At 41.4% G+C, this 22,887-nt stretch overlaps 1 long non-coding RNA gene across 1 annotated transcript in view; it reads right to left on the bottom strand.

The window, feature by feature from the left end:
- Positions 1-2,222: 2,222 nt before the first annotated feature.
- LOC139186383 (uncharacterized) overlaps positions 2,223-22,887 on the bottom strand; it is a 39,574-nt gene continuing 18,909 nt past the window's right edge. Inside the window, exons 2-3 of the long non-coding RNA XR_011569925.1 lie at positions 18,899-18,994; positions 2,223-2,422 (exon numbers count right to left, since the gene is read on the bottom strand). This is a non-coding gene — a long non-coding RNA (uncharacterized lncRNA). The remainder of the gene's footprint in view (positions 2,423-18,898; positions 18,995-22,887) is intronic.

The raw sequence follows: 22,887 nt of genomic DNA, 5'->3' as shown, positions 1-22,887 counted from the left end.
TCATTTTTCTCTATTTCCAAGTCTTGAACCATTTCTCGGCATCCTTCGGAATTTTATTTTTCTTCATTCTTTATTTCTCTCCCTTCATTCTTTCTTTCTTTCCTCTTCAGATATTTATTTATCATTTACTGTGTTTTAGATAAGCACTGACCAATAGGATTCTCTATGATGATGGAAATGTTTTATGTCCCTGCTTTTCAGTATGATAGCCACTAACCACATGTGGCTATTGAATAGTTGAAATTTGGCTTATAGGACTGAAGGGGTTTTAATAGATTTAATTTTGACTAGTTAAACTCTAAATAGTCATGTGTGACACTAGGACCATCATGGAAGGCACACTTCGGATACTGTGTGTCATTCATCAATACATAATGTTCCATGTCCCTCATCTCCCATCCTTCAGCCCCTCTAAGGTGAATATGCTCACAGAGAAGTTAGGGCAGGTATAAAAGCTCTATTCTAGAAGGCAGCAGATGCCCTGTGATCTCAGAGGGGAGACTACATGCATCTATCTGGACTGTCCTGTAAAGCTTTTAAATAATAGTGGATGAAACTTCGACTTGCCAAGATATCAAAGAAAGACATTCCAGGAGGAGGGAATAGGATGGCAAAGGTAAAAAGATCCTTAGGGACTGAGGAGTCACACTGGTAGGCCTCTGCACAGCTCAAGAAGGCAGGCTGGGAAACCTCAACTTTCTAGAAAGGAAGGGGGCTTGGAAACAGACTGGAAAGTCCTTTGAAATTGCTGATGATCTTAGAACTTTCTCCTATAAAAGTTCTGGGAAATCATTAAATGCCTGGGGCAGGGGGTAGGACAGGACCAGATTATTATTATTATTTTTTGCTATACAGTAGATCCTTGTTGGTTTTCCATTTTAAATATAGCACTGAGGACCAGATCTTCATTATTAAAAAGCTTCAAAAAGACAATGTGGAGGGTAGATTTGAAGGCAGTAGCCATTGATGTGCAGAAGGCTTGTTGGGAGGCTGCTAAAATCATCAACATGTGAGGTCATAGGATCTGCATTAGGAGAGTGCTAACCAGTGAGGTGGGAGATATCCTTCTGCATTATTATAGACCAGTAGTAGGTTTACGTTTTACAAATATAAATCATATATGTGTGTCTGTGTGTATACATATATATGTACATATATACACACATTTATATAAAAATATATGGAAATGTATTTATGCATATATTTAATTATCAATAATAGATTTATGTATATTTACATTTATATATTTATGTATATTTATACTTATATTTGGAGAAAGAAATAGCAACCCACTCCAGTATTCTTGTCTGGGAAATCCCATGGACAGAGGAGCCTGGTGGGCTACAGCCCATGGGGTGGCAAAGAGTCGGATGTGACTGAGCAACTAATCAACAACATACTTATATTCGTATATTTATTATATAACATATATTTATATTATAATACATATATTTATATCAATATTTATACATTTATGTATTATAAATGTGTATATCAGTTCAGCTCTGTCATGTCCAACTCTTTGCGACCCCATGGACTGCAGCACACCAGGCCTCCCTGTCCATCACCAACTCCTGGAGCTTGCTCAAACTCATGTGTATATAATATATATAAATGTGTATAAAATATACATAAATATATACAGCAAGAATACTGGAGTGGGTAGCCATTCCCTTCTCCAGGGGATCTTCTCAAGCCAAGGAGTCAATGTGGGGCTCCTACATTGCAGGCAGATGTTTTACCATCTGAGCCACATCAGCTCCAGACATTTATATTAGTGTACATAAATATATATATAATATATAAATGTACATACACATATTTTGGAATAACACAGTATTTTAAGTGCTTTCAGACAGAATGACTATTGGGGATATACTTAGACATGACAACCCTGGTTCAAACAAAGAAGAGGAAGAATCCCTTTAGGTTCTAAAACCAACTTTGTGAATCTCATTGTGATTTTCAGAACAGGCTGTTGATGACATACACAGGGTCAACCCTGGACAAAATTGCTACATATGAAAATTTTAGAGTATTCAGTCTTTCTTTTCCCTGTCTACTCTGTATGACTAACATGTATTTGTTTTACTGATAATTCTTTGTGCACCTGGCCCTTCATTAGGATCTTTACATCTTATATTAGTTTTCTGTCAGTTCATGAGTTTTCTAGAGCTGGTATAACAAATACAACAAATCCAGTGGCTTTAAAACAGCACACATTTATTATCTTACATTTATTAAACAGCATACATTTATTATATTACAATTATGAAGGTTGGAAAGCTGACACAGTTCTCACAGGGCTAAAATCAAAGAGTCAGCAGGGCTGTTTTCCTTTCTGGAAACTCTGGGGGGAATCCATGGTCTTGCCTTTTCTAGCTTCTTGAGGCTGCCAGCAATACTTGGCTCTTACTCCTTCCTTCATTGTAAAGAAAGAGATGGTGGATTAGGTGCTTTTCCCAACACTTCACATCACTTTGACCTTCTTGTCTGTCTCCCTCTTTTATTCTTTTTGTTGCCATGCTGTGTGGTGTGCAGGATCTTAGTTCCTCACCCAGGGATCAAACCTGTGTCCCCTGCATTGGGAGCATGGGGCCTTAACCACTGGACCACCAGGGAAGTATGCACCCTTTTTTACTTTTAAGGATCTTTCTGATTATCGTGGACACACACAGATAATTCAAGATCATCTCGTTATTTTAATAATTTCCCTGACTCGCAACCTTAATTCTCCTTCATCATCTCCCCATCTCACGATCCTTAACTGGGACCAACTGCAAAGTCCCTTTCAACACATGCAGTGACACATTCACAGATTTCTGGGATTAGGGTGTGGGCATCTTTGGCGGAACACTATTCTGCCTCCTACAAGTGTATTATTTTATTTGTTCCTCACCATACTGTTTCTGTGATTATCCCCATTTTACAGACTCTCATCACACTAGTACAATGATGCTCCTGTGTCATAGGTAATGAATCCAAGACTTAGACAAGTTGAAGGCAGTGGCCTTTGGCTCACACAGCTTGTACATTGGCAGAGCTACGACTGAATCCACATCTGTCTTCACACTTAATCTCTTCACCACTAAACCATACTAATTCTCACAAATGTCACTTTCTCCTGATTACTCTTTTTCTCCCTTAGAGCTTTACTCTCTCTAACCTAACCCAGATGAGCATTACATCAGGAAGGGATGTAAAACTTGTTGAATTTCTAAAGTATCACACCTCAAATGATGCCTTTCTAGGGGTATTTGCCTTTGGCAACATTGAAGTCTAGGGCTAAAGGTCAGAAATTGGCAGAGAAACTAGCAAATTCGGAAGGGATATTTTGAGCTTGGGGCTTTCTCAGAGCTTCTGGGCCATAGATGATTGTCTGCTTTGCTTCTTGCAGGGAGAGCCTAGATCCCAGGCAAAGGCTACTTGAGAATAAGAGGTGACAAGATTTTGAGAGGGTCGTTATCTTAGAGTAAATTCAGACGGCGCCTTGCTGTCCTCCTCCTGGGAGCCATCCACTTACAGCATCTGAAGACAGACTGGCCACACAGATTCAAAATTAGCTCCCACATACAAAAAAAAAAAAAAATTAAAAGAGAGAAAAGCTAAAATGCTGGGATGAATCACATATCAAATATCTGCACAGACATTAGATGAACTCATTATGGAAATTCAAAAGTATTAGGCACATTTGGAAGCTCATTATTTATTTATTTACTGGACTGCATTGGGTCTTACTTGTGGCAGGTGGGATCTCAGTTATCTGACCAGGGACCAAACTCACACTCCCTTTCATTGCAAGTCGGGTTCTTAACCAATGGACCACCAGCAAAGTCCAAGAAGGTCATTTTTGAAAAGGCACAATCCTGTTACTCAGGTGAATATGTATGATGCTATGGTTCATCTGCTTGTTCTTTTGTCTTGACCTCCTACATCAGCTGAAAATGCAATCAATCCAGATGGGACTTGCTGGGTAACAGTCGGTCTTTTCCTAACAGTGAAAGCTGGTTGGGCAGGTGTGTTCAACTTGTGGGAGTCAATCGAGCTGTTCACTTATGATCTGTGTGCTTTCTGTGCATTATATACTAATCAGTAAAAAAAAAAAAAAAACAGATCTAATGATACAGGAAGAATGAAGGAATAGTCTCAGTAAAGGAAGTGGGATTGCTGGGGAGCAGAGTCTGATTTATGCTGAAGTTATAAGGCTTATTCTCCTGGCCTCTTACCACCCTCTGAGTTCCAATGAGTCTCAGGGGTAGCTGGGAGGAGTTGAATGTTCTAGGTGGGAAGAGGAAGGCAGAAATTGCATAAAGTAAAATTACATAAAGAACCCTGGCGGTCCGGTGGTTAAGGCTCCACACTTCTACTGCAGGGGGTACAGATTCAATCCCTGGTCAGGGAACTTAAGACCCTACATGATGCTCAGTGCGGCCAAAAAAAGAGAGATGAGGACCTGATGGATAAGAATCCAGTGATTTCTTCCCTTATTTAAACAGAGTGTCACTTTTCAATTTTAAAAAGCAAACAAAAATCAACTTAACACTATATTGTAGAGAAACTATATTCCAATAAAAATTCATAAAAACAAAAACAAACCAACTCACCACTTGCCCTTATAGAAATCACAGTGCTGTGATAGAAGCAGCCCTGTGTAAATGGTGGAGGAAACACTACACTGAAATCCACGTGAAGTGGATAAGAGAGATTGTTTGAATTACTGCTGTATTGATTTCCAAACAGAGAACTGCCAAAAGCCCTGAGGGTTCCTGTGCATCCCCATGTCTTCTGAAAGTCCTGCCCTCATAGAAGTTACTTTCTAAAGCAGGAGTGACGAGTGCCAGGTAAAAATTAAAAATCAGCAAAAATGATAGCACTTAGGAAGTGACAAGTGCTATGGAGAAAAGTAAACCAGGGAGCCAGGAAAGGGAGGGTAGTGGTGGCAGTGATAGAAGTGAGACGTGAATTTTAAATAAGACCAACAGGCAAGTCTTCACTGAAAGATAATGTTTAAGCAAACACCTGAAAAATTACAGTCCTGTGATCATATGTGGGAATGTATCAAGTAGAGGGGAACAGCAGGTGCCAAGGCACAGAGGCACACATCCAGAAGCAGCCGGTCGCTAGAGTCGAGATGAGTGAGAGGGGATTAGAAAGAGAAGTGTTCAGAGTGAGCAGATCCCGTAGGTTTTCTAAGCCACTGTGAGTTAGTGGCTTTTATTCTGAGTAGTTTGGAGATAATTTTATCAGACATGTAATTTAATCCTATTGTAACTCAGTAACAACAAAATTTAAAAATGGACAAAGGATTCAAATAGGCATTTCTCTGAAGAAGATATACAAAGGGCCAACAAACACACAGGGAGATGCTCAACATCATTCAGTTCAGTTCAGTTCAGTTCATACACTCAGTCGTGTCCGACTCTTTGCCACCCCATGAATCGCAGCACGCCAGGCCTCCATGTCCATCACCAACTCCCAGAGTTCACTCAGGCTCACATCCATCAAGTCAGTGATGCCATCCAGCCATCTCATTCTCTGTCTCCCCTTCTCCTCCTGCCCCTAATCCCTCCCAGTATCAGAGCCTTTTCCAATGAGTCAACTCTTCGCATGAGGTGGCCAAAGTACTGGAGTTTCAGCTTTAGCATCATTCCTTCCAAAGAAATCCCAGGGCTGATCTCCTTCAGAATGGACAGATTGGATCTCCTTGCAGTCCAAGGGACTCCCAAGAGTCTTATCCAACACCACAGTTCAAAAGCATCAATACTTTGGTGCTCAGCCTTCTTCACAGTCCAACTCTCACATCCATACATGACCACAGGAAAAACCATAGCCTTGACTAGACAGACCTTAGTTGGCAAAGTAATGTCTCTGCTTTTCAATATGCTATCTAGGTTGGTCATAACTTTCCTTCCAAGGAGAAAGTGTCTTTGAATTTCATGGCTGCAGTCACCATCTGCAGTGATTTTGGAGCCCCAGAAAATAAAGTCTGACACTGTTTCCACTGTTTCCCCATCTATTTCCCATGAAGTGATGGGACGAGATGCCATGATCTTAGTTTTCTCAATGTTGAGCTTTAAGCCAACTTTTTCACTCTCCTCATTCACTTTCATCAAGAGGCTTTTTAGTTCCTCTTCACTTTCTGCCATAAGGGTGGTGTCATCTGTATATCTGAGGTTATTGATATTTCTCCCAGAAATCTTGATTCCAGCTTGTGCTTCTTCTAGCCCAGAGTTTCTAATGATGTACTCTGCATAGAAGTTAAATAAGCAGGGTGACAATATACAGCCTTGACATACTCCTTGTCCTATTTGGAACCAGTCTGTTGTTCCATATCTAGTTCTAACTGTTGCTTCCTGACCTGCATACAGATTTCTCAAGAGGCAGGTCAGGTGGTCTGGTATTCCCATCTCTTGAAGAATTTTCCACAGTTTATTGTGATCCACACAGTCAAAGGCTTTGGCATAGTCAATAAAGCAGAAATAGATGTTTTTCTGGAACTCTCTTGCTTTTTCTATGATCCAATGGATGTTGGCAATTTGATCTCTGGTTCCTCTGCCTTTTCTAAAACCAGCTTGAATATCTGAAGTTCACGGTTCACGTATTGCTGAAGCCTGGCTTGGAGAATTTGGAGCATTACTTTACTAGCGTGTGAGATGAGTGCAATTGTGCGGTAGTTTGAGCATTCTTTGGCATTGCCTTTCTTTGAGATTGGAATGAAAACTGACCTTTTCCAGTCCTGTGGCCACTGCTGAGTTTTCCAAATTTGCTGGCATATTGAGTGAAGCACTTTCACAGCATCATCTTTCAGGATTTGAAATAGCTCAACTGGAATTCCATCACCTCCACTAGCTTTGTTCATAGTGATGCTTTCTAAGGCCCACTTACTTCACATTCCAGGATGTCTGGCTCTAGGGAGTGATCGCACCATCATGATTATCTTGGTCACGAAGATCTTTTTTGTACAGTTCTTCTGTGTATTATTGCCACCTCTTCTTAATATCTTCTGCTTCTGTTAGGTCCATAACATTTCTGTCCTTTATTGAGCCCATCTTTGCATGAAATATTCCCTTGGTATCTCTCATTTTCTTGAAGAGATTTCTAGTCTTTCCCATTCTGTTGTTTTCCTCTATTTCTTTGCATTGATTGCTGAGGAAGGCTTTCTTATCTCTCCTAGCTTCTCTTTGGAACTCTGCATTCAAATGGGAATATCTTTCCTTTTCTCCTTTGCTTTTCACTTCTCTTCTTTTCACAGCTATTCGTAAGGCCTCCTCAGACAGCCATTTTACTTTTTTGCATTTCTTTTCCATGGGGATGGTCTTGATCCCTGTCTCCTGTACAATGTCATGAACCTCTGTCCATAGTTCATCAGGCACTCTATCTATCAGATCTAGTCCCTTAAACCTATTTCTCACTTCCACTGTATTATCATAAGGGATTTGATTTAGGTCATACCTGAATGGTCTAGTGGTTTTCCCTACTTTCTTCAATTTAAGTCTGAATTTGGCAATAAGGAGTTCATGATCTGAGCCACAGTCAGCTCCTGGTCTTGTTTTTGTTGACTGTATAGTCAACAAAGATGCTTCTCCATCTTTGGCTGCAAAGAATATAATCAATCTGATTTTGGTGTTGACCATCTGGTGATGTCTATGTGTAGAGTCTTCTCTTGTGTTTTTGGAAGAGGGTGTTTGCTATGTCCAGTGCATTTTCTTGGCAAAACACTATTTGTCTTGGCCCTGCTTCATTCCGTATTCCAAGCCATTAGGAAAATGGAAATCAAATCCACTGAATCCTTCTGGTATTGTATTGAGAGGAGACAGTTTGAGGGTGGGTGTGGAAGCAGGGAAAAGGGTTAGAAGCCTCAGCAATAACTCACATAAAAGATGATGGTGCTCTTGGTGGAAATGTAACATGGCATGCTCATTTTGGAAAACAGCTTGAGAGTTTCTCAAAATCTTAAGGTTGAAGTTACCATATGACCCAGAAATTGGACTCTTCAGTATATAACCAAGATCACTAAAACTGTGTTCACACAAAAACATGTACATAAACATTTGCATCAGCATCACTCAAGATAGTAAAAAGTAGAAACAAAGCAAATATTCATCAATTGATGAATGTTAAACAAAATAGGGAACATATATACAAATGGAATATTATTTGACAACAAAAACACTACATAGCATGATACATAGCCTAACATGGATGAACATTGAAAACATGATGCTAAGTGAGAGAAGAAAATTAGAGATACCAAGGGAACATTTCATGCAAAGGTGAGCACAATTAAGGACACAAATAATATGGACCTAACGGAAGAAGAAGATATTAAGAAGAGGCGGCAACAATACACAGAAGAACTATACAAAAAAGATCTTCAGGAGGTGGTGTGATCATTCATCTAGAGTAGACATCCTGGAATGCAAAGTCAAGAGGGCCTTAGGAAGCATCTCTATGAGCAAAGCTAGTGGAGGTGATGGAATTCCAGTTGAGCTATTCCAAATCCTTAAAAGATGATGCTGTGAAAGTGCTGCACTCAATATGCCAGCAAATTTGGAAAATTCAGCAGTGGCCAAGGGACTGGAAGAAGTCAGTTTTCATTCCAATCCCAAAGAAAGGCAATGCCAAAGAATTTTCAAACTACTGCACAATTGCACTCATCTCACACACTAGCAAAGTAATGCTCAAAATTCTCCAAGCTAGGCTTCAAGAGTACCTGAACCATGAACTTCTAGATGTTCAAGCTGGATTTAGAAAAAGAGGAACCAGAGATCAAATTGCCAACATCTACTGGATCACCGAAAAAGCAAGAGAGTTCCAGAAAAACATCCACTTTTGCTTTATTGACTATGCCAAAGCCTTTGCCTGTGTGAATCACAACAAACTGTGGAAAATTCTTAAAGAGATGGAATACCAGACTACCTGACCTGCCTCCTGAGAAATCTGTATGCAGGTCCAGAAGCAACAGTTAGAACTGGACATGGAACAGACTGGTTCCAAATAGGAAAAGGAGTACATGAAGGCTGTATATTGTCACCCTGCTTATTTAACTTATATGCAGAGTACATCCTGCAAAATGCCAGGCTGGATGAAGCACAAGCTGGAATCAAGATTGCCGGGAGAAATATCAATAACCTCTGATACACAGATGACACCACCCTTATGGCAGAAAGCAAAAAAGAACTAAGAGCCTCTTGATAAAGTGAAAAAAGAGAGTGAAAAAGTTGGCTTAAAACTCAAAATTCAGAAAACTAAGATCATGGCATCTGGTCCCATCACTTCATGGCAAATAGATGGGGAAACAATGGAAACAGTGACAGACTGTTTTTTTGGGCTCCAAAATCACTGCAGATGGTGACTGCAGCCATGAAATTCAAAGACACTTTCTCCTTGGAAGAAAAGTTATCACCAACCTAGACACCATATGAAAAAGCAGAAACATTGCTTTACCACCAAAGGTCTGTCTAGTCAAGGCTATGGTTTTCCAGTAGTCATGTATGGATGTGAGAGTTGGACTATAAAGAAAGCTGAGCACTGAAGAATTGATGCTTTTGAACTGTGGTATTGGAGAAGACTCTTGGGAGTCCCTTGGACTACAAGGAGATCCAACCTGTGAATCCTAAAGGAAATCAGTCCTGAATATTCATTGGAAGGACTGACATTGAAGCTGAAGCTCCAATACTTTGGCCACCTGATGCGAAGAACTGACTCATTGAAAAAGACCCTGATGCTGGGAAAGATGGAAGGCAGGAGGAGAAGGGTACAGCAGAGGATGAGATGGTTGGATGGCATCAATGATGCGATGGACATGAGTTTGAGTAGGCTTTGGGAGTTGGTGGTAGACGGGGAAGCCTGGCATGCTGCAGTCCATGGGGTCGCAAAGAGTCAGACATGACTGAGCAACTGAACTGACTGACTGACTGAGGTGAGAGAAGCCAGTTAAAAATCACATATTGTATACTTCTGTTTAAGTGAAATGTTCAGAATAGGTAAACCCACAGAGGTAGAAAGTAGATTAGCATTTTCCAGGAGTTTGAAGATGGGGGAGAGGGGGAGTTGTTACTGACAGGTACAAAGTTTCTCTTTGGGGTGATGAAAAGATTCTGAGCACAGTGGTGATGGCAGAAAACATTACTAGAAACCACTGAATTATACACTTCCAAAAGGTATGTTTAATGTATGAAAAGTATCTTAATATTAGAAAGAAAAGGAAGAAAAAAGAATGAAGGTTCTCAAAAGCTAAGTTATTCTGGAAGGAAAATTTGTAAGGGGGACATGTATCAATTATTAAGACTTATCATAGTCAAAATAATAAAACCAGTATGGCATCAAAGGAGACCAAAAGAACATTAAAAAAATAAATAAATAAAAGGTCAGAGACAGATGCATGTAGAGAGGGGAACTTAATGGGTAGTAAAATAGCATAACTAATCACCATGGAAAGAATCCATTATCCAGTAGCTAGTATTAGGAAGAAAAATAAACCTGAATAAAAAACCTAAAAAAAGAAATAAACCTGAGTCGAGCACCAGATTGTTGGATATCAAGTGCATTAAAGACCTAAAGTTATTAGAAAACATAGAGGAATATTTTTGTGACTTGAACAGAGAGAATTCTTAAAACCTCAGGAAAGCTAACACTTGATGTGTTTGATCACATCAAAACAATGAATTTCTGTTCAGCAAGGAACGTCACAGACAGAATTCATAGACTGACAGAATGGAAAAGTTATCGGTAATGCCTAGCTCTGACAAAGGATTAATATTCAAGAATACCGGAGGCACTTTCATGAGAACCAAGAAAAAGAGAACAACTCTAAATAGAAAAGTTTACAAAGAGGCAAATTATAGCAGAGGAAAGCCACATGACTATAAGCACACACAAAAAATGATTAATCTCAGTAATCAGGAAAGTGTAAATTAAAACAATAAGGAGACACTGCCTAATAAACTGATGGGCAAAAGTTAGAAAGTTGGAAAATGATAAATGTTGACAGGGATGTGAAGATACCTGGATCCTTAAGCATTATTGGAAAAAAAAATGTAGACTGATGCCATCATTCTGCGAAGTTACCAGGCACTTCTATTCCCTGACCTAAGAATCCCATTCCAGGTATATTCAAATAAATCCTCATAGAGGTCCATAAGAACAAGGATTTGGGTATAAGCATTGCAACGTGGTTTTTGGTACCAGAAAGCTATAGCAATCTTGCTATACCTCACTGGGACAGTGGATAAATAGGATGCACTCTTTCTAAAATTCACATGCACCCACATGCATGCACACACATACATACCAGATACAGGTGCTCAGTAGACTTAAGAATAACTAAATCTTTCTTTTTGTAAATCTGATTTGTCTAAGCCTATTCCTAATTCTAATCACAGAAAATCTCAAGCTTTTCTTAGGTCACAGCTCACCTGCCCCACATATCGCTTACCACACTAGGGTCGGATAACACAGTTTCCAAAAAATGCACTCTCCTAAAACACAGGTCGTAAGAACCATGCTTTTGCATCTTTCTACATTCTCTCTCTCTTTTTAAATTAATCTTTAAAAAATTTTTTTTGGGCTGTGCTGGTTCTTTATTGTTGTGCATGGGCTTTCTCTAGTTGCCCGAGTGGGTGCCATTCTTCATTGTAGTGTGTGGACTTCTCACTGAAGTGACTTCTCTTGTTGCAGAGTACAGGCTCTAGAGCTTAGCCTCAGTAGTTGTGACACATGGGCTCAGTTGCCCCGAGGCACGTGGAACCTTCCTGAACCAGGGATCAAACCTGTGTCCCCGGCATTGGCAGGCAGATTCTTAACCACTGGACCACGAGGGAAGTCCTCTTTCTACATTCTGAATGTGTAATACAGGAACAAGCTGGTTCCTCTGAATACTGTTAGAGCCCTGAAGCCACACTTGATTCTTCCCAGTTTTCCTTCTAAGACGTTAGACATCCTTTAAAACCAGAGCCTAAGTAGGAACTCTTGTTCTATTGACAGACTGTCCATGATGGCTGCCCACCTAAACTTTAAGGCATCAGTCATCTGGATCCTACTTTCTTTGAAGATGAGTCCCTTGTAATGCAACATGTATGCTCACCAGCTCTTGACTTTGATCAGGATAGGAACCTGCTGAGTTTCATTAGACTTGAATTTTGCCAACGGAGATGAAGCCTAACTGGCACATGGGAACATCCTTTGCTACCTTGATTTAGACGGCTCACCTATTGTCGGGTCCTGGCCACCTCTATCTTCTGCCTTTGATTCCTATTTGAAGAGTGGACCACAATGCCCAATGCAGCAGGCTAAAGAATGGGTCCTGTGTTAGGTCCTCAACCTCATCCCTGGACCTGTGAATATTACCTTATATGGCAAAAGAGACTCTGCAGATGTGATTAATTTAGAGATCTTTAGATAAGAGATATTATCGTGAATTATACAATGGGCTCAACATAACCACAGTGGTCCTTAAAAGAGGGATGAAGGAGAAGTTAGAGTCAGAGGAGAAGCTGGTGTGGTGATGAAAGCAGAGATTGCAGTGATGCTTTTGGAAAATCAGGAAGGAGCCACAAGCAAAGGAATGTAGGCAGTTACTCAAAGACGAAAAACGCAGGGAAACATCAAAGCCTTCAACAGGAACTGGCTCTGTCAGTGAGTTGACGTTAGTCCAGTGACACTGATTCTTTAGATCAGTGAGAGAATTTGCATTAATTTAAGCCAGTGAAATTGTGGACTGTAGCTGAAGCTGAAGCACCCAATACTTTGGCCACCTGATGTGATGAGCTGACTCACTGGAAAAGACCCTGATGTTGGGAAAGATTGAAGACAAAAGAAGAAGGGGCTGGAAGAGGATGAGATGGTTAGATAGCATCACCAACTCAATGGATATGAATTTGAGCAAACTTGGGGATAATGGAGGACAGAGGAGCCGGGCATGCTGCAGCCTGTGGGGTCGCAAAGAGTTAGACATGATTTAGTGGCTGAACAAGTTTACTGTAATTTTTTACAGCAGTAATAGAAAACTAATACAGCAATAATCACTCTCAAAATGTTATATGAAGACCTTCTAATCATAAAACTGAATGGTCTTTTCCTTTTTTCTTTCCTTCTTAAGGTCTCTTGGGGATTTTAAGGGGAAACACCCAGATCTGGTTCCAATTAGTGCTTCTATGCAAGAATTATTTCTTGGCATTTCTCAGAAAATTTATGTTTTCTGAATCCTGAGAATAAATTTCAGAAATTGAGGAAAGGGAAAAAGTATTATAACTCTCTAGAAAGAATTGAAGCTTAATCGGAGAGGAGAATTTATAATCTAACCAGTCTTGCTTGTTGTTGTTTACTCACTAAGTTATGTCTGACTCTCTTCCAACCCCACGGATTGTAGCCCACCAGGCTCATCTGTCCATGGGAGTTCCCTGGACTCCATCCCTAGAGTGGTTGGCATTTCCTTATCCAGGGGATCTTCCCAACCCAGGTACTGAACCTGCATCTCCTGCATTGGCAGGTGGATTCCTTACCACTGAGCCACCTGGGAAGCCCAGTCTTGCTTGAAGCTGTTGTCATAAGTGTTTGCTTCTGGCCCTGTCTGCTGCTAACAGTGAGTCATTCTGGCACATAAAATAAATATTAAGAAGTTTATATACTTTGTATGCTTTATTTAAATCCTATTAAGAATGATTTAAGAAATAGCAAGTTTTAGAAGCAAATAAATCCTTAAATTGGCTGTTTCTACACAAGATTCGTTGACATTCTATTAATCTTGCTAAGAGATCCAAATATTAACACTATTTGAGTATAAGCCAATATTGTTTGCTGGCATTTCCAGTGTTTGAACATTCACTATACTTTATAAATACTACTAAATTTAATATTTCTTATTTATTAAACAAAACCTTTTAGAGATCCATAATAATGAGTAATGTGCATAAAGAATGTTGGAAGTATTTTAAGAAAAAATTATAATTTGGAAGAAATCTTGAGAAAGCCTATAAATTATGATATCTCATTCCTGAACAGCCCCCCCACCCCTGCCTCAGATATGTGTCTATTAGGGTATTGTAAGCATTGATTCAAATCCTTCTTCTATTATTTTGACAGTTGCACAATCTTGGTCAAATTACTGTTTTGAGCTGAAATGTCCCAATCAATCAAAAGAGGACAATATTACCACGTAGATTTGCTGCAAGAATTAAACAACATTCAATATGCAAAGTGCCTGATGCAGAAGTCTTCAAAAAAGTAGTTCAAGAATCCACAAGGGTACATTCTCATAATCTTGGAGTTGCCCATGGATTTTTAGATATAACACCAAAAAAACACAAGCAACTAAAGATAAACTAGGTAAACTGAACTTCAGTAACATTAAAAAGTTTTGTGCATAGGACTTTATCAAGAAAGTAAAAAGACAATGGACAGAATGGGAGCAAATGTTTGCAAACTGAATCTCTGGTATACCTCACCATACGTCCAGAATATATAAAGAGACTAATTTTCAACAAGAAAAACACAAACCACCCAACTTGTTTCAAAGACAAAAGATTTGAATTGATATTTCTACAAAGAAAATATACAAATGACCCATAAGCACATGACAGGATGCTCTCAGAGTCCTTCCTCCTTAAGCAAATGGACATCAAAACCACAATGAGGACTCCCCAGGTGGTACAGTGGATAGGAATCTGCCTGCCAATGAAGGGGACACAGGGTCAACCCCTGGTGTGAGGAGATTCCACAGGCTGCAGAGCAACTAAGCCTTGTGTCATAACTACTGAGCCCGAGTACCACAAATCCTGAAACCTGAGTGCTGCAGTGCACGCTCTTGAGCCACAAGTACTGAGCCCATGTGCCGAGAGCCAGTGCACCCCAACAACAGAAGCCACCACAAGGGGAAGCCCAGGTACCACAACCAGAGAGCAGCCTCTGCTTTCTGCAGCTAGAGAAAGGCTGCATAGCAACGAAGGCCCAGTGCAACCAAACAACAAAACAAAACAACAAAACCCACAATGAGATACCATTTACACCCACCAGGATGGAAATAATAATAAAATTTTAAAATGGAAAATAATGTGCTGGTGAGGATGTGGAGAAACTGGAGCCCTCTTACACTGCTGGTGGGAATGTAAAATGGCACAACGGCTGTTGAAAGCATGTTGTCAATTCCTCAAAAAGTTAAATACAGTATCACCATATGACTTAGCAATTTCCTTCCTGAGTACATACCCCACCAAAAGGATTTGAACAGATCCTTGTATGAGAATATTCACTGCAGCATTATTCACAAGAGTCAAAATGTGGAAGTAATCCAAGTGTCCATTGATGGATGAATGTGAAAACAAAATATGGTATATCCAAACAAGGGAATATTGTCCATGAAAAAGACATGAAATATATACTCCACATCCATGAAAATATACTCCATGAAAAGGAGTGAAGTTCTAATACATGATACAATTTGGATGAATCTTAAAAATGTTATGCAGAGTCAAATAAGCCAGACGTAAAAGGATAAATATTGTATTAGTATATGCAATCTCTAGAACAGAAGAATTCAGAGCCATAAAGTAGATGAGAGGTTACCCAGGCTGGAAGGACGTTCTTGCTTGCTGGCTAAAGAATTTCTGTAGGGGTAATGAAAGAAGTTTGAAGTTTAAGTGATCATAGTAGAATAATACTGTGCACGTAAGTAATGCCACTGACTTGACACTTAGAAATGGTTAAAATAGCAACTTTTATGTTAAATATATTTTATAATAACAAACAAAAAAAAAGAATATGGGTAAAAACCAAAAAACAAAATCCCCTATAGGCTAATGGATTTGAAATGTAGTTTGAAATCTTATTCTCATCCTTGCTCCAGGGCAGAGACACAAGTCCCACAGGTATTAGCCCAGCTTTCGGAGGAAAAAAAACAGACCTTGAGATAAGGCATTTCTCAAAGGTATTTATTTTGGGAAGAGATCCCAGGAAATAGGAGGGGAATAAGGCAGAGGAAGAAAACAGAAAACAAGAGCAACGGTTCCATGGTACATTCTGAGCTCAGCCATGTGGGATTCTCCTAGGAGCTGTGGATAATGTGCCCCAGAGGGTAACATTTATCACCCACCTGCCTCCCCATGGGGTAAAGGTTGCTGCATGGGTTAACCTGTTTGCACGTTGGGGCTGGCAGGATGGAATACTTGTGACGCCCTTCCTTCCCATTCCAGGTGCAGCATCAGAGAAGGTCCAGGTCAGAAAGGAAAAAGCATAGCTGAGGCTGAAGCAAGCGCCACCAGGTGATACTGGAATAATTGTGGGTCATAGAGGGGCCCCAAGGAAGCATGGTACACCCAGAAATGAGATCATATCCCTTCTCAAGCTGCAAAGCCTTTGTCGAGAAATCTTAAAACATATTTAGATAAGAAATCTCTAGTAGCTCCATACTACCAGATGAAGTTTAAAACTATTAAATGAGATGTCTGAAACCTCCACAATTTTACCTAAATTTATCCATTCAGAATTCTTCCATATCTCCATTCTCTGACCTGTGTTCCAGCCCCATTACTCAGCAATCCCCAGAGATGGGACAATTTCCTGTATTTGCACTTTGTGTAGCTCATTTTCAGCATTTAGAAATCTCTTCTATCTTTTGAAAAATCATCTGCTCTTAAAGGAACAGATCAAGTCTCTCCTGTACCAAAAACGTCCTTCCTGAGTAAAGGATGGGGAAGAATCAGGGCATGGCTAGTGAATCAGGGCATGGCCAATGAATTAAGGAGTGGTTAATAAATCAGGGTGGAGCTAGTGAATCAGGGCGTGGCTAACGAATAGGGCAGGGCTGTGTGTGTGTGTGTGTGTGTGCTCAGTCACGTCTGACTCTATACGACCCCATGGACTGTAGCCCACCAGGCTCTTCTGTCTATGGAATTTTCCAGGCAAGAATACTGGAGTGGGTTGCCATTTCCTTTTCCAGGGGATCTTCCCCACCCAGAACTTGAACTTGTGTCTCTTGCATCTACTGCACTGCAGGCAAATTCTTCACTGCTGAGCTACCAGCGAAGACCTGAGCAAAACTAGCTAGGTGAGTTTCCTGGAGCTCTGGACAGAGTAGTAGAGTGTGAACTCTACTGTATAAACAATATATGAAGTCAGGGGGCCATGATATCACAAAGGCAGACATGAGAAAAATGGTTTAAGAAAAAATGGTCAAGAAGTTAAATGGAGAGGCAGGAGAGCAAAGCATTAAACAAGGCGGAGAAACCAGAGGATATGATAAGCACAGAACAGGAGCCAAGAGAATGGGGTGTCTGCCGACAGGTGGGTGCATTTAAAGGGGCAGAACTAGAACTGTCACTGGCAGGAAGTTCCCTCTTCCTACTTTGGAGTCATCGCAATCTGGGTGCCTCCTATATCTCTCAACATACCTTGTATTACAGCTGCATCACAGCTATTTGCAGATTAGCTTTAATCTCCCTTTATAGGTGATAGGTTCCTCGAGAACTAGGATCATGCTTTTTATACACTACACAGGAAAATGCACAGTGTCTCTCAAAAGGGAAGTTCAAAAGATAAATGCTGGATTGGCTCAACATTACACACCAAAATAATTTTGGCAAAACAAAACATAGAACTAGATTCATAATCCCTTTTGGTTAGTCAGATAGGAAAGACCACAAACAATAGCTGTCTGGGATATTCAGAAGGAGGCAGGGCAGAACTGATATTGTCTACATGTCAAACTCTGCGCCACATGTGTTCACATTAATCCTAGTCGTTGTACTATTTTACAGATGGGGAAACTGATGGTTTAGACACTATCTAGAGTTATACAGATAGAATGTGGCTAACTGGGCCTTCCCTGGTGGTCCCGTGGTGAGACTCCATGCTCCCAATGCAGGGGGCTGGGGTTTGATCCCTGGTAATGAATCTAGAATGATGCTAAAGCTGAAACTCCAGTACTTTGGCCACCTCATGCAAAGAGTTGACTCATTGGAAAAGACTCTGATGCTGGGAGGGATTGGGGGCAGGAGGAGAAGGGGACGACAGAGGATGAGATGGCTGGATGGCATCACTGACTCGATGGACGTGAGTCTCAGTGAACTCTGGGAGTTGGTGATGGACAGGGAGGCCTGGTGTGCTGCGATTCATGGGGTCCCAAAGAGTCAGACATGACTGAGTGACTGATCTGATCTGAATGAAACTAGACCCCATATGTTGCAACAAAAGATTCCATAAGCCACAACTAACAGTCAATGCAGCCAAATAAATAAATAATAAATATTTTTTAAAAGGGGCTATCTGATCCCAAAGCCTGTAATCTTATTAGCACCAAAGATGTTCACGATGAGATGTCCATGAAAAAATGCATAAACCAACTTTGAGATAATCTCATAGCCAAGATAACTGTCAAACAGAAAAACCTTGAATAATGGCTGTAATGTAGGGGTCCTGTTATTGTGGGTGACTTTCATAAAATAAAAAGTTCCAAACAATCTGAAATTGTGTTGCATTTGTGGTGCTATCTAATGCAAAAAAGAAGCCATGGACATTCTTCCTCATCAATAGTAAAATATCTTACTTGTGATGTTTTGTTTTATTTTATTAGGCAAGCAACACCAAAGACATCAGGGTGCAAGACCTTTGAACTTTATTCCTTGAAATTCTGCTTTGCTTTGTTGCTATTCTGATCAGCTCCAGCCCAAGCCTATTTTAAGAAGTATATGGGGTGGCATCTTCCAAGGAGGTTAGAATTAACAGGCGTCGTGGTAATCAGCAAACTAAGTCTCCTTATTTTATATGAGGAGCCTGGGAACCAGAGATCCCCAGTGAGGTGGGAGCCTGGAGTAAATGAAGACCTTAGGCCAGGAACAGGGCTTCTGATATTCCAGAGACACCAGCCTTGTGCAGAGATTGGGGGTGGTGACATCCCCCACCTTACCTGTGTCCACAGCCTTGGACACCAGCTTCTTCAGCCAGTTCTTACAAATCATCTGAGACATCACAGTGCCTTGTACACATAACTGCTTGTTTTTTTCTGTTAAATGGAAAGGCAAAAAGAAAAATAAAGGAAGTTTAGAGCAGGAGAAAATAAGCTATAGAAGACCCCCAAGTGGGCAAGAGACAGGACGTGTCTGAGGTTGGCTGATTTGCAGTATATGGAGGGATTGGATGTTATAGATTGAATATTTACAAACCCACCAAATTTGTATGTTGAAAACCTAACCCCTAAGGAGATGGTATTAGGAGACAGGGCTTTGGGGATGTAATTGGGTCATTAGGGTGGAGCCTTCATGAATGTGATTAGTGCCCTTGCTAAAGAGACCTCAGAGAGCTCCATTTCCCCTTCTGCCCTGTGAGGACACAGTGAGAAGGTCATGTATTATCAGGAATCAGTAAGAGGGCCCTCATTAGAAGCCAACTGTACTCGTGTCTTGACCTTGGACATTCAGACTCCAAAACTGTGAGGAAGAAATTTTTGTTGGCTATAAAGTACCCAATACATAGAACTTTGCACCAAGATTCTGGGGATGCAAGGAGACCCCAGGTAGCATCTCTTCTCTGGCTGATCCAAAATGATGTGGGAGCTGGGAGGAGAAGAAGAAAAATAATGAGTGGAATTCTGGTTACAACCCCTGATACTCCTCTGCAAACTGAGTCAAGCAGGAAGTGCTGTGAGAATGAAATGATCACCACACTCTATTCTCATCTGAACATTCACTGACAGAAGAGAGAATAAACACCTAAGTGTTAAATGGGCTTCCCTGATAGCTCAGTTGGTAAAGAATCTTACCTACAATGTAGGAGATCCTAGTTTGATTCCTGGGTCAGGAAGATCCTCTGGAGAAGGGATAGGCTACCCACTCTAGTATTCTTGGGCTTCCCTTGTGGCTCAGCTGGTAAAGAATCCACCTGCAGTGTGGAAGACCTGGATTTGATTCCTGAGTTGGGAAGATCCCCTGGAGAAGGGAAAGGCTACCCACTCCAGTATTCTGGCCTGTAGAATTTCATGGACTATATATAGTCCATGGGGTTGCAAAGAGTCAGACACAATTGAACGACTTTTAAAAAAAGTGTGAAATGACTGGCTTGCTACCATTCAAGCGGGTTACAGCAGAACTGGAGCCAGAACCCCAGGTTGTGTGTTCCCTTTATATCCAGAGGCTTCCCTAGCTCTGCTCCTCAAAGCCTCAGGTGTTTCCCGGGGGTGCTGTTCATAGTGTTCCATTTGAGAAGTGGAATATTTCCTGCCATATCAATAAACAAGGATGTCACAGCCATCAGCAATTGCAGCCACCACAATGGTGAGCTGGTGAAATCTGAGGGAATTCAGGAAGAATACCTGCCCTCAGACTGCACCCAATCCCTACTGTGAGCCCTGAAGAAAGGAAGCTCAGAATCTGAAAACAGGATACTGGCCCCAGATAGCTGAGGTAAATATCAAAGAAATGATTTCAGCGAGCCCAGATTCTTGCATCTTTACATACAGAGAAAAGCCTGAATTTCTTAACTTGAGATAACTGGTTTTCTTTCATTAACAATAGACTTTTGATGTTCAGATTTCCTACCCACTTTGTTATAAAACTTCTATATAACCTGGCTCCCTCCACCTCCTCGGAGTTCTCTCAGGTTATTTGAGATACTGTCTTCTGGGTTTGAAGTCCTAAAAATTCCCACCAAAAAAAAAAAAAAAAGCTCTCAACTTTGAGGTTGTGAATATTTTTTAAGTTGACACAACACCCTCCTTGAGCCAGAAAAATCCCTCTGAAGGTGGGACTTCCTCAGGAGGTTTTGCTTGAAGGAAGGCATCTGAGCCACTTTCCCACTTAGTACTGTCCCTGGAGTACTTAGTATCCCCTGGCTTCACAAAGACAGATGTTTCCTGCACCCAGTGAGGCTTCTTTTATTGTTTAATGTTTCTCAGAACCAAAAAAGACCTGCAAATAGAACATACACAAAAAATAGACATCATTCAGCCCTACCTGGGGCTTCCCTGGTGGCTCAGATGGTAAAGAAACTGCCTGCAATGTGGGAGACCTGGGCTCAATCCCTGGGTTGGGAAGATCCCCTGGAGGAGGGCATGGCAACCTACTCCAGTATTCTTGCCTGGAGAATCCCCATGGACAGAGGAGCCTGGCGGGCTACAGTTCATGGGATCGCAAACAGTCGGACACGACTGAATTGACTAAGCACAGTTCTACAAGACTCAGGAAAGCCCACACACTGCCTGCTCCCTAGTCCTCAACAAGGCTTGGGTCCCACATTAAGGCAGGATAAAGGGGCCAGGCTAAATTTCTGAACACTGTGTGAGACTCAACTTGTATTGACTCCTATTTGACATGCAGCCATTAAGCCTGGCAAAGTGGGAGGATGCCAGGAGAAAGATGTGGCTGTTCTTAAGTTTTTCCGTTATATTCAGAAAAATTTCAGGACACCCTGGTAAGGGGAAAAGGGTGGGAAGGAAGGCAGTGGTTTGGGGTCGACTCTGACAAAGCAAAGGCCATGCGTCTCAGGCCCAGCACCCCACTGTCACCCCTGGCTGGCTGACTCTCCCTTTCTCTTTTTAACTTTTATTTATTTTTGGGGTGAGGTTTCATGGGGCCTCTTTCTTTTTTTAAGGCTTTAATGAATTTGTTACAATATTGCTTCTGTTGCTTTTTTATGCTCTAGATTTTTAGCTGCAAGGCATGCAGGATCTTTGCTCCCTGATCAGGGATTGAACCTGTACACTGTGTACTGGAAGGCAAAGTGTTAACCGTGGGACCACCAGGAAAGTCTCCCTGACTTTCCCTTTGGATTTCATTGCCACGGGAGACCCAGAGCCGGGGGATCTGTCACCAGAAAGCACTAGCATGAGGCAGGGCCTCCTGCGGAGCTAACTTTATCTGAAAGGCATTATGTGATCAAGGGCGACTTGGCACCCCTCGAGGGGCACTCGGGTGCTGACGGCTCTTTGCCAGCTCCACTCGGCTCAGCTAAATGAAGGGCTGGCACACACCCCGTCGGTGTGATGACTAGAAGGACACAAACCAGACCCAGGCTTGCTAAGTTAAGTCCATTCAAAGCAGAAATATTTATATTGTACGTTTTAAATAGTCCCCAAGGGATGCACAATATGTTCTTCATCTTGCCTGGGTTTAAGAACTTAGCATCTTTGAGAAGCAAAGCAGGCCCTGTGAGCCGTGGATTCCAGTGACAGGGATGTTCTTATCGTTGAGATCAAGCCACAGCCTTCTGAGATGGACGAGGCTTTCTGTGCAGAGACGTGTGGCAGAGGTTACTCTGGAGAAAAGGTAAACCATGGAGCAAGAAGAGGCGTGCATCCCATCACATTCCTGGCTGTCTGGACATGAGCAGAGAGAAGTTTACCTGTATCCCCATGCTGCAGCTGCGTGATTAAGTAACACACATGCACATTTCCAGGAATCCATTTCTTGAGACTCTGGGAAAATGATGTATTGATTTGTGCAGAGAGGGGATTAGGAACGTTCTAGGAAAAAATCACAAAGGTGGTGGGGGGATGGCAGGTAGATTTCTGATCTGGGTTGACCTGCTATGTACAATGTGGATGAAAATGGGGTTATTTGAAACAGGAAAGCTCTTGAGAAAGAACGGTGACTTTTCAAGGTCCCCTGTGGGATCAGAAAGAGATTGGTGTAGTTCAGTTGCTCTCCAGAGAGACAAAGGACCACCCAAGTGGATGAACAGAGCGAGCCCTGGAAGTGAGGGGGTTGGAAGAAGTCAGTATCTGAAGAAATGAGGGAGAAAGCTAACACGCAGGATAACTTGGTGGGTGAATTGCTCTCTTCATCTCCATCGTGGGCCAGCTTTCCGTGCTGCCAGAAATACTAGAACTGTTTGTCACACTCTTCATGCGAGGCCTGCAGGAACCCCACCAGAGCGTGGATCTCAGTTTTCTTCCTCTCTAGC

The sequence above is a fragment of the Bos indicus genome, chromosome 13 (genome assembly GCF_029378745.1).
Source record: "Bos indicus isolate NIAB-ARS_2022 breed Sahiwal x Tharparkar chromosome 13, NIAB-ARS_B.indTharparkar_mat_pri_1.0, whole genome shotgun sequence".
In the NCBI taxonomy this organism is placed as follows: Eukaryota; Metazoa; Chordata; class Mammalia; order Artiodactyla; family Bovidae; genus Bos; species Bos indicus.
This window is presented reverse-complemented; position numbering and strand designations above follow the sequence as displayed.